Source organism: Vicia villosa, linkage group LG1 (assembly GCF_029867415.1).
Source record: "Vicia villosa cultivar HV-30 ecotype Madison, WI linkage group LG1, Vvil1.0, whole genome shotgun sequence".
NCBI lineage: Eukaryota > Viridiplantae > Streptophyta > Magnoliopsida > Fabales > Fabaceae > Vicia > Vicia villosa.
In genome coordinates this window covers 182,211,020-182,222,668 of record NC_081180.1, presented here as the reverse complement: position 1 = coordinate 182,222,668, position 11,649 = coordinate 182,211,020, and the positions used below count along the sequence as shown (strand labels likewise).

The window sequence follows — 11,649 nt, the reverse complement described above, 5'->3', positions numbered from 1 at the left end:
AGAAAAAAGAGAAAACACAACTCTTTCCTCTCAAACACCATTTTTCCCTGAAATGGCTGGAATTCTCTCCTTTAACGATCTCAAAGCTCTCATCAAGGGTGAGTTCAGACTTGATGAGGATGAACTTGTTCGTCATTTCATTAACATTGAAAACCTCTTTGCTAATCAGGAACTGAACTTCTACTTTGAGGAAGTCCTGGAGGGTGCCATCTACCCTAATATGGTGGCAGAGTTTTGGATGAATGCGTCTTTACGCATGGACCCTGAAGGTAGAGCCACCATTGATTCATCCGTTCGACATGCTCACCTTAGCATTACCCCCACCACTATTGCCAATCTCATAAGATGCAATAACTCCGGAGCAACTTTTGATGATAATGTTCTCAGCATGACTACTCATATCATGTTGAGAACACTCATGGACAGTGATCGCTACAGCGCACAAACCATCAGGATTTGGCACCAAATGCTCGTAGGCAACTTTCAACCTCGGGTGATTGATGAGAATAACATCATGGTTGAAGATCTGGAGTTTATTCTCTGTGGTATTCGGGGAAGAAAGATTAACATACCTTTGATGATCTTCAAAGGTCTTGTCAAAGCTGTTGCTATCGGCGTGGACCGTCGAGAAAGTGTAACTTGTCTTCCATACGGGAGACTCCTTAGTTACATTTTTCTCAAGAAAGGCGTAGTGAGAAGAATGCGTGATTCTGGGGCTAGGGACATGTTCGAAGCTGAACCTGTTCCTGTGCTATCTCTGGAAAGTCTAGACGCCAGAATTAACTAGCGAGTCTAGGTTTAATCTTTTTATATGTCTATGCCTTCCTCTCTTTTTCTAATCTCAGATCCTATTTCTGGATCTTTTTGTAATGAAATGTATTTCCATGCTTGCAATGAAAAGAATATTTTGGTGTTTTGATTTTTCTTTCCATAATTCTTTCTGATTCTAAAGCCATTTTGATCAATATGAAGTATATTTTGACACATGCCTGACCATTTTGGCTTTTCGTAGTACTTTGAGTGTCTACGTCTTTGCAATCTTTACTTCATGCATGCTAGGTTTATATCTCTTCAAGTATTTCCCGTTTACTCTTAAGATCCTGCGATCTTCTGCTAACTCTTCAATTTCGTAGGCATTGTTCGAGAATACTTTTAAGATTCGAAAGGGTCCTTCCCAATGTGGGGACCATTTACCAAGTGCCTGATTCTTTCGATCTATAGGTAGAATAACTTTCCAAACTAGATCATTATTAACAAAAGTTTTACCTTTCACCTTTTTATTATATGCTCTGGACACTCTTTCCTTTTGCCTCTTTATCATTTCCAATGCTCGAAGCCTGTCTTCGTCCAAATCTACTAACTCGTTCATCATTAATTCCCAGTATACGTTGGGAGGAATGTCTGCTTGCCTTTGTATTCTTACTGATTGCAAACATATCTCAATTGGAAGTACTGCGTCATGTCCAAACGTTAACTGAAAAGGAGTTGTATTTGTGGCTTCTTTTGGAGATGTTCGACAAGCCCAAAGTGCCTGATCTAAAGTCTTATGCCAATTCTTGGGTTTCTTTCCTACATGTTTCTTAATAAGGCCAATTATTACTTTATTTGCTGCTTCAACCTGGCCATTTGCTTGAGCATAATAAGGTGTAGAAGTAAATAACTTGAAACCTATTTCTCTGGCAAAGTCTTGCATTTTTCGTCCAGTAAAGACTGATCCCTGATCCGTTGTTATGCTTTCTGGGATTCCAAACCTATATATAATATGTTTTTGAATAAACTCAATCACAGCCTCTTGATCCACATTTGCCAGCGGTATTGCTTCGACCCATTTTGTGAAATAGTCTATTCCCACCAAAATGTATCTTTGACCTTTAGAGGACTTGGGGTGAATTTCTCCAATCAAATCTAGTGCCCATCCCCTAAAAGGCCATGGTTTTACTATCGTACTTAGTTCGTTTGCTGGGGCGTGTTGGATACCTGCGTGTTCTTGGCATTCTTGACACCCTTTTGCAAATTCTATGCAATCTTTTAACATCGAAGGCCAATACATCCCATATCGAAACAAAAGCCATTTCATTTTGTGCCCTGCTTGATGTGCACCACATGCCCCACTATGTACGTTCGATAGCGCCAAGTATGCTTCTGCTTCTCCCAAGCATTTTAACAATACCCCTTCAGGAGTTTTCTTGAACAATTCATTTCCCATCAGATAATATGACAGGGCTCTATACTTGATTTTTCTGTCTGTATCCGTCGAAGGATTTTTCAGATAGTTAATAATTGGACTCCTCCAATCTGTGTCTGTTAATGAATCTATATTCAGTACCTCGAATTGTTCTTTGTTGGCATAACCCAATCGTGAGTTCTCCAGATCACTTGGCGAAAGTTTAGTAAACATTGCTCTTCCTCTTACTTCAATCAATTCTTCCAACTTTTCTTTTGATACTTTATATCCTGAGGCTAATTGTGCCAAGTCGTTTGCTTCCTGGTTATTCACTCTTGATACGTGTTTTAATTCCACATATTCAAATTTCTTGAGTAGCCTATTTGCAATAACAAAATACATGATCAAATTCTCTTTGATACACTTGTACTCTTTTGTCAATTGCTTGATGACCAATTCGGAGTCTCCTTTAATTTCGACTCTGGTTGCCCCCAATTCTAACAAAGCCTCAAGTCCAGCAATCAATGCTTCATATTCAGCTTCATTATTGGAGCATAATGGACCTTCAATTTTATACTTGAGCTTTGTTGGAATTCCATCAGGAGAAATTATCAATATTCCCACACCAGTACCCTCTCTATGTGTTGAACCATCGAAATATAACTTCCAAGGTTTCAAATCCACATAATGCTGATGATTCTCAACCACCGCATGGTCAACAATGAAATCTGACACAATTTGACCTTTCATTGCCTTGAGAGGCTGAAATATTAATGAATATTCAGTAAGGGCTAAAGCCCACTTGCCAATCCGACTGTGTAGTATTGGCTTAGATAACATGTGTTTAATAACATCACAATGAGATGAAACGTAGACGTCAACTGGCTTTATATAATACTTAAGTTTGATACAAGAGAAATACAAACAAAGGCAGAGTTTTTCTATATCAGTATATCTAGTCTCTGCATCATTGAGTACTCTACTTAAGTAATAAATGGCTCTTTCGATGCCGTTCTCATCTTCTTGGGCTAACATGCTGCCTATTGTTTTATCTGATGCTGAGATATACAGGCGCATGTGCTTCTTCCCATTCGGGGGAATGAGAATTGGTGGACACGTCAAGTATTGCTTTATTTGATCGAAAGCTTCTTGATGTTCTGCACTCCATTCGAACTTTCCTTGCTTAAGCCGTAATAGGGGCGAGAAAGCTTGGGTGCGTCCACTTAAGTTAGAGATAAATCTTCTCAAGAAATTTATCTTACCCAATAAAGACTGCAATTCTTTCTTCGTGGATGGAGACTTGGTTTCCATAATGGCTTTTGTCTTGTTTTGGTTGATTTCTATCCCTTTTTTGTGGACTACGAAACCCAAGAAATCACCTGACTGCACAAAGAAAGCACATTTAAGGGGATTCATCTTCAAGCCATATTTCCTCATTCTTTCGAATGATTGGCTTAGATGATCGAGATGACTCATACCCGAGGTAGATTTTACCACGATGTCATCTATATACACTTGCATGAATGTTTCTATAAAGTCATGAAATATAGAATTCATTGCTCTTTGATAAGTTGCCCCAGCGTTTTTCAAACCAAAAGGCATCACAATCCATTCGTAAGTGCCTATTGCTCCTGGGCAACGAAATGCTGTCTTGGATACATCATCTTCTGCTATAAAAATTTGATTGTATCCTGAATATCCATCTAACATGCTCAAATACTCAAAACCTGCGGCTGAGTCTACTAGCATTTCTGCTACAGGCATAGGATACTCATCTTTAGGAGTAGCTGCATTAAGGTCACGAAAGTCTATGCATACTCTTAATGAGCCATTCTTTTTAATTACAGGTACTATATTAGCAATCCACTCGACATACCTTGTAGTTCGGATAAATTTGCAACGCAAGAGTCTTTCGACTTCTGTCTTAATCTTCGAGTGAATCTCCGGCGCGAATCTTCTGGGAGTTTGCTTTATTGGCTTCTTCCCTTCTTTTATTGGTAATTTCAATTCGACTAAGTCTCTTCCGAGACCAGGCATCTCATCATAATCCCAAGCAAAACAATCTCTGTTGTCTTTCAACCTTTTGATGATCGTTGCTTTCAACTCAGGCTCTAGTTTCGCGCTGATGTATGTTATTCTCTTTTGATCATTGTCTCCAAGATTTACTTCTTCAAGAGGATCTTGGGCCAACATCTTTATGTTCGACGCCATTGGGTCTTTCTCGAATCCCAAAGGTTCTTCGTCGTATATTGCATCTAACCTCTGACTTGGTTCTTCTCTTATGATCTCTTCAACTGGAGCCGTGTCTTCAGGGAATTCGAAACTCGTACGTATCTCCAATTCTGTTGTTCCTTCCTTGATTGGAACTGTATCTATCTTTGTACTTGATAGTTCGGCTTCGAGAGCCGCCTTTCTTTTGTTCTCGGCCACATAGGCCGAAATCTTTTCGAAGAACACAGACTCAGACATTATTAACGTCATCATCCCAGCCTGTTGGCCGTACTGTCTGATAATTCTCCAATGGTGCTGTATCTAGTGGTCCATCCATGATCTCTCTATCCCATTGGAATCCATTTGGATGCAAAGTCAAATAGTACAATGCATTTCTATTTGGAGCATACATCTCTTCAGCAGCATGACAAGGACCTATGTTTGCCAGGTTCCTATCGAAGTTGGTTTTATTTACCTGGTTGACTTCAGCCATGTAGTAACTCTGATCACCTTCGATATTCTCCACTATACCATCTTCTCTCCAAATCGTCACCCTCTGATGCATTGTTGAGGGTACAGCCGCTACACCATGAATCCATTCTCTACCAAGCAAAAGGTTGTAGTTTGATTTTGCTGGTATAACCATAAACATGGTTGGCCTCGTAACTGAGCCTACTGTCAAATTGACTTGAACAACTCCCAGTGTTTGTCCTATTTTGCCTTCATAATTAGATAAGACCATGTTATGTGGCCTTATATCTGTATCGAACATACCAATTCTTTTCAGCATATATTGAGGCATTAGGTTCACTGCTGCTCCTCCATCAACTAAGACTTTATTAATACCAACATTCTCAATCTTCGCCCTGATGTAAAGTGGCTTCAAGTGGTTTCGCATACCCTCATCTGGTCTTTCGAAGAAAGCATTCTGTTCTTCTACTGCACCATTATTCAGCACATAGTAACACACAGGTCTGTGTTTTGTCATTTCTTCGATATCAGCCTCTTCGCAGTCTTCTACTTCAACTTCCTGGTTAAACTCGTGAGGGAGTACAGATACTACATTACAATTAAGATTTATGGATGACACTCCATCGGAATCAAAATCATTTGTCATTCTATCCTCTTCTTTCCAGGAATTTGAACGCATCTTCTCTTCTTCATCTAAGAGTTTCTCAGCTTCGAACAACCTGCGTTCCACCGGAGGTTTGTTTAACTTTGCCCCCTGGTATGAGACTTGGTTGCTACTAGATTCTCCAACTTCTCTTGGCCTGTATTCCTTCTGAGACTTTTTTATCCTCTGATGCCTTCTCCACTGGGATCGAGACATAGGATTTTTTCCCTTATAATTCTCCAATCGATTCGCCTCTCGATTTGGTCTTTGAAATTGTTTCCTATATGCCATTGCAGTTCTTCCTCCTTGGTCCCAGCTTCGCCATTTGTTGGTTCTTGCATTAGCTTGTATCCACCTATCCCTGGGTGCATTCGCAGGGACTTTGAAAGTCACTCTTCGAGCTTTAGGGTGTGGACTATCAGGCCTCTTTGTCGGAGTCCATATGTCGAAACCATAAAGGTTAGGACGCAACCCATGAGTTTCCCTACTCATATGGCAGTATATGCGTTCGAATGATCGTGCGAGTCTTTCATCATAGACTGCCCCACATCTGGGACACAGAGCAACTTCAGTGTTTCCTTTGTGGCATCTGACCAAAAATCCTACCAAGCTTTCATCCATCTTTGGATATAGTTGTAGCAGGGGATTTGGCTCTCTTCCTGGATGTTCCCATCTTTCGCGCCGAGCCCTCTCGAAGTTGGCTTCGACTCTTTGATTCAGCATGATCGAGCACCTTGGACACATCCATTGCTTACCACCGCTTCTCTCGTGACATTTCCAAAGATATTCTTTGAGGCTTTCAGTTTTTTGTGGAGCTTCGATGCCCCCATTTTGCCTTGTTAACCAAGTCTCTAATTCGCCAAACTCAGACACTGGGCGTCTGGCACTGACCATGTTAACTGCTACTGGAGGAACTTCAGAGATTTGTATTTTCTGGAGTTTCATCCTGAGGTCTTCAGTGGCCTCGCTGCTTTCTTCCTTCGAGGCTTCAGTTATCTCTGCCTTGGAAGATTCTTCAACATCAGTATTGAAGATTTTGTCATCATTTGGGCTTTCAGTAGCCTGCTTTCCATTGAACTTTGATTTAGTTTCTACAACTTCGACTTCAGACGCCTCTACCATGTTGATATCTTCTACCTCACAGAAGCTAGCGTCAGCAATGTTCAGAGGATTTGAATCTACCCTCATTTGATTCTTGGTTTTGTCAGCAAACTTCAACCTTCCATCATTGAGAGCATTTTGAATTAGATCCCTGAAAAGAAAACATTGAGAAGTTTTATGGCCTAAAAAACCATGATATTTACAAAAACCTCTTTTCTTCCGTTGTTCCAACGGAGGAATTTTGGAATTTGGGGGTAGTATCATTTGGCCATCTTTTACCAGTAAATCAAATATTTCATCACATTTGGTAATGTCAAATGTATAAGTTTTCTTAGGGAACCTATCATTCTTATCATTTTCTACTGGGTTTTTTCCATTTGCTGGATTTAACAATTTGCAAGCATAAGGTGGCGCTTCTTTTAATTCAGCCAAGTCTATTTCGACTTCTTCAGGGCTATATGAGTCATTGAAAGACTCCTCATCAACATTCTCGGCTTCGACGTACGCCACTCTTTCTTTCTTATAGCTTTTATTTGCCCTAGCTTTTTCTGCCTTCAGGCGTTCGACCTGTCGAACCCTATCTGCTAATAGGGCCATGTCCCTGAGGTATTGGGTGTCTAGTTTCTTTCTTATTGAATAATCCAAACCACCCGCCGCCATTTCGACGAGTTCATGTTCCGGAACCGTTGTAAAACATCTTGATTTCAACAGGCGGAACCTATTTAAGTAGTCATCAATTGTCTCTATGAATTTTCTTTTAACACTGGCCAATTCTTTCAGACTTATCTTAGTTTGACCCATGTAGAATTGCTCGTGGAACAACCTTTCTAAGTATGCCCATGCGTCTATCGAATTTGGTGGCAAAGTAGTGAACCAAATAAACGCATTTTTTGTCAGCGAACTAGGGAAATATTTAATCCTTAGATCCTCGTTTCCCGCTAAGTCTCCTGCTTCTGTTAAATATCTAGCAATATGTTCCACAGTTGACTCATTAGTTTCGCCAGAAAATTTTGTGAATTTAGGAACCTTAGTTCCCCTAGGCAATTCTGTTTGCATGATATAATCTGATATAGGGGATGTATAATTTGGACGTCTGAGTCCAGTACTAAGGCCATTATTGGCCATAACCCTTTCTATCATGGCAGTTAAATTATTTTCTGTGGCCAGATTTTCTCTTCTGACTCTTTGAACAATTTCATCTGGGTGTTCGTTCCTACCCACAATCCTTAATCCGGGTTGCTCCTCCTCCGTTTCTTGTCGGACGGGGACAGTTCTTTGATTTGAAGCTTCTAAGTTAATTATTGGAGTCCCTTCGAACACCTCTGTTCTTCGTGAGGGGCCTACATCCCTAGTAGCCGTCCTAGATGATGGAACTATGTCTTGTACACGTTCTAAAACGGGCCTCTCTTCTTGATTCGAAGGCTGTTTGTCTTTCCTTTTAGGTGGTGGTACTCCCATGAATTCTGACATTCGATTCATTTGCGATGATATCTTTTGGAAAATTTCTACGTTTTCTCTATTTGTCGTAGTAACATTTGCCATTAGTGGGTTCAAGACTGAAGTTAGTTCTCTGGCCAAAACCCCTACCATATCATGGTTGCTTGCATCCATTTCTTGTCGAAATGCTGCTTGGTTATTTGTGGTGAAATTGGGTATTTGGGTAGAAAAATTAGTGTTGCGTCCACTTCGACCCACTGAACTAACATTTGGTGAAAATGTCGTATTATGAGTTGAGGTGTTTACAGGTCTTGCCCCTCGGACGTCTGTTCCAAATGGGAATTGGTATGGCATTCCATATGGACTATTTGGTCTCCATTCGAAGCCAGAACTTGTGCCTTGACCCATTGAATTGTTTGCAGCGTTTGTCCAGGGATACAGTACATCATCTGCACTTGTAGATGAGGGTGCGGTTGTCGATGCCGAAACTGGAACAGTTCCTGAATGTCCTGTAGTATTTTCAGGCGCAGTCTGGGAATTGTCTGCAGGTCTCGATCCATTTGGACCTGTTGCATCTCGTGCTTCTTGAGTAGAAGTCGAATTTGCCGCTCCTGATCCTGAACCTTGTGGGGGATCTTGATTACCCCCTGTGTCATACCCCAATTTTTGACCTAAGATACCACCTCATATCATTTGCATATGCATCATTTGCATCTCTAACAAATTGCATAGCTTGTGTTTGTTACTTGTGCTCAGCAAGATTTAATCTGGAAATCACTCATCAGTACAAGTAACAATCAATTAGGGTTTTGTTCTCCTTTCATCTCAAATGAATCATCTTCATCTACAATCAATATTTGGTCCTCAGAGATTCATTTCAACAAGCTCAAAGGCTCTGAATCGACTGAATTAGGGTTTTGACTGAAGACAGCACACTCCTAACTTTTGCTCAGAATTTGACCTAATGGCTTGGGACATGATATCAAGACCTCAAGTACATTATTTTGACCTAATCCATTGGCTCAAGACATCTCCTACACAAAGATTGATCAGACAAATCCTCAGATCAGGGTTTTGAACTATCAGGGACTGAAATCAGGGATCACATTTGGGAAACCCTAAAAATCTCCAGGAAGTCAATCAAAGGTTTCAATCATCCTCAAATAATCCCTATGACAATATCCAATGGAGATTACATCTCAATTCAAGATCCACAGTCATCAATTTCATCAGGTCGACAATTAGGGTTTTTTGACCTAATTCACTGAATAACTGACTTTTTAATCAGGACATGGTGCCACAACTCAAACCATGACTCAAGGTCTTCCAATAACTCAATATGATTCATTCATTCACTCATTCTTTGCAAGATACATTCATGTTCGTGGGTGATTTCATTTTAAAGGCGCCATTGCCAATTGGTGCGATTTAAGAGACTTGCTTGGAATCTATTTCTTGGTTTTTTAGGCTCATGGATTGCTCATGGTGAAGATTTGATTCATATGAATTATTTGATCATTCATGGGAATTTCATCAAAGTTGCAAAGAAAATATCGTGTTTAATTCATTGTTGGAAAATTACTTCAAAAATGATTCAAGATTATGGGTTCAAGGATTTTAATTCAAGATCATTTCTAATTCATGGTGCAAGAATACATTTCAAGACTTGAAATTCAAAACTTCACTACTTCAAGGATATTCTACCAATTCCTTTCAAAAAAGGGTTCATGCAAATTTTCAACATTCAAAAGGAATTCAAATTCAATTCAAGAATAGTAACTTCATTCAAGTTCTAACAAGAGATTCAAGCATTCACAAATGATATTTTTTTATGGAACAAATGAATTACAAATGAAGGGACTTTATTTAAAATTCAAGAATTACAAAGTTTCATTCATACAAAGTTGGAATTACAAGGGAAAGAAAAATAAAACTTCAAAGACATTCTTGAATTCTTCAATCTTCAAAGTCTTCATTCTTCAAGTTCAAGATTCTTCATTCTTTCTTCAAGAGTTCTCATGTGACATGAAAAAGAAAACAAAAGAGGGGTGAGATTAGCAAAAGTCAAAGAAAGCCAAAGAGAGATTTTTATGTCATAAAATTATGCAACTTAGAGATATCATAAAATGACATAAAAATTTACCCACATGGCTTATTTGTCACAAGGATAATGACATAAGGAATATATTCTTATTCTTATTCTTATTCTTTCAATGATGAGGAATATATTCTTATTCTTTCAATGATTGAAAATTGCCAATCAAGTTCACCAAATTGCCAAACACATCCTAAGCTTTTCCTATAAATAGAAGTGTTCACTTCATTGCAAATGACACAAAAAGCAACCTTAACTACTAGCTTTCTCACTTCTCTCTTTTCATAATTTTCAAAGTTCCATAGTTTGAAAAAGGGTGAAGAAATAGTTCATACCTTGGTGGAAGGTTTCCACTTGAAGATCATCTTCAAGTCTCCTTAATATCCAAAGTTCCCGTGAATCCAAAGAGGTGTTGTGGCATCACCTTCATCAAAGAGCCTACAACAATTTCAAAAAAAAAGTTGTTAGTAACAACAATTCAAAGTCGCTTCAAACAATTTGCAACAAGTTCAAAAGTTCATAACCGGTTCAACAACAATTCGAGAGTGTTCTTCAACAACACCACCCGAGTTTCTAGAAAAAAGAAAGGAGGTTCAAAACCATACCTCCAGTGGCAGCCCCGTGTTTACGCATCGTTTGCACATCATCTTCAATCAATAGCTGATCCAAACACCGACACCGACACTGCAATTACAACAGTTGCGACAACAAGGAATCACGGTTCAGCATCACAATAATTCAAAGCTTGTTCATCATCTAATCAAATTCAGAATCATATACATCAATTCATTCAAAAATTCAGCAACATAACAACAATAACAACAGTTCATCACGGTTCTAAAACAGCATCAACAACAGCAATTCGCCAGAAAATTTCAACAACATATTTGCAGCAATCATAAACAGTTTTTCAACAAAAATTCAAAGCAGTAATAACATCATCAAAGGTTCAAAAAACACAGCCATCACAACAACTAAAAATTGCAGAATTTCAGAAGCAGAGCAATCAAAAGCTTACCTCAACATCAAAACCGCAAAAATCTCCTTGCCTTGCCGTAGGTAAGTTGATTCTACTCTCTCTCTAAATTTTGCATTTTTGTTGCTGTTAAAATTAGTCTCCTGTTAGAACGAAAATCACTAGAAAAATCGAAACAGGGAGAGTGAGCCATCAATTGAGTTATGATCATAAAACGAAAAACGAATCGATTTAAGAAGTTGGAAAAACAATTCGTATTACCTTCAAAATGAAAGAACCGAGAGCACCCTGAGAGGTTGTTAGTGAAGGATAGAAAAACACTTAGAAAGGGGGGGATTGAATAAGTGTGACTTTAAATCTTGGACGATAAAAATAAATTGCACAATTATTTTTATCCTGGTTCGCTGTTAACGAAGCTACTCCAGTCCACCCCCGCAGAGATGATTTACCTCAACTGAGGATTTAATCCACTAATCGCACGGATTACAATGGTTTTCCACTTAGTCCGCAACTAAGTCTTCCAGAGTCTTCTGATCACAACTTGATCACTC

At 39.1% G+C, this 11,649-nt stretch overlaps 1 long non-coding RNA gene across 4 annotated transcripts; it reads right to left on the bottom strand.

The window, feature by feature from the left end:
* Positions 1-9,854: 9,854 nt before the first annotated feature.
* On the bottom strand, positions 9,855-11,401 carry LOC131620983 (uncharacterized). Of its 4 annotated transcripts, none has more exons than XR_009289411.1 (5): positions 11,360-11,400; positions 11,141-11,259; positions 10,728-10,806; positions 10,458-10,560; positions 9,855-10,326 (listed from the first exon to the last, which is right to left on the bottom strand). It is a non-coding gene; the product is annotated as an uncharacterized LOC131620983 (long non-coding RNA). The 4 variants fall into 4 exon arrangements; XR_009289412.1 differs by having other exon boundaries at positions 9,861-10,031; XR_009289410.1 differs by lacking the exon at positions 9,855-10,326 and having other exon boundaries at positions 11,141-11,224; positions 11,360-11,401.
* Between the last annotated feature and the right edge of the window lie 248 nt (positions 11,402-11,649).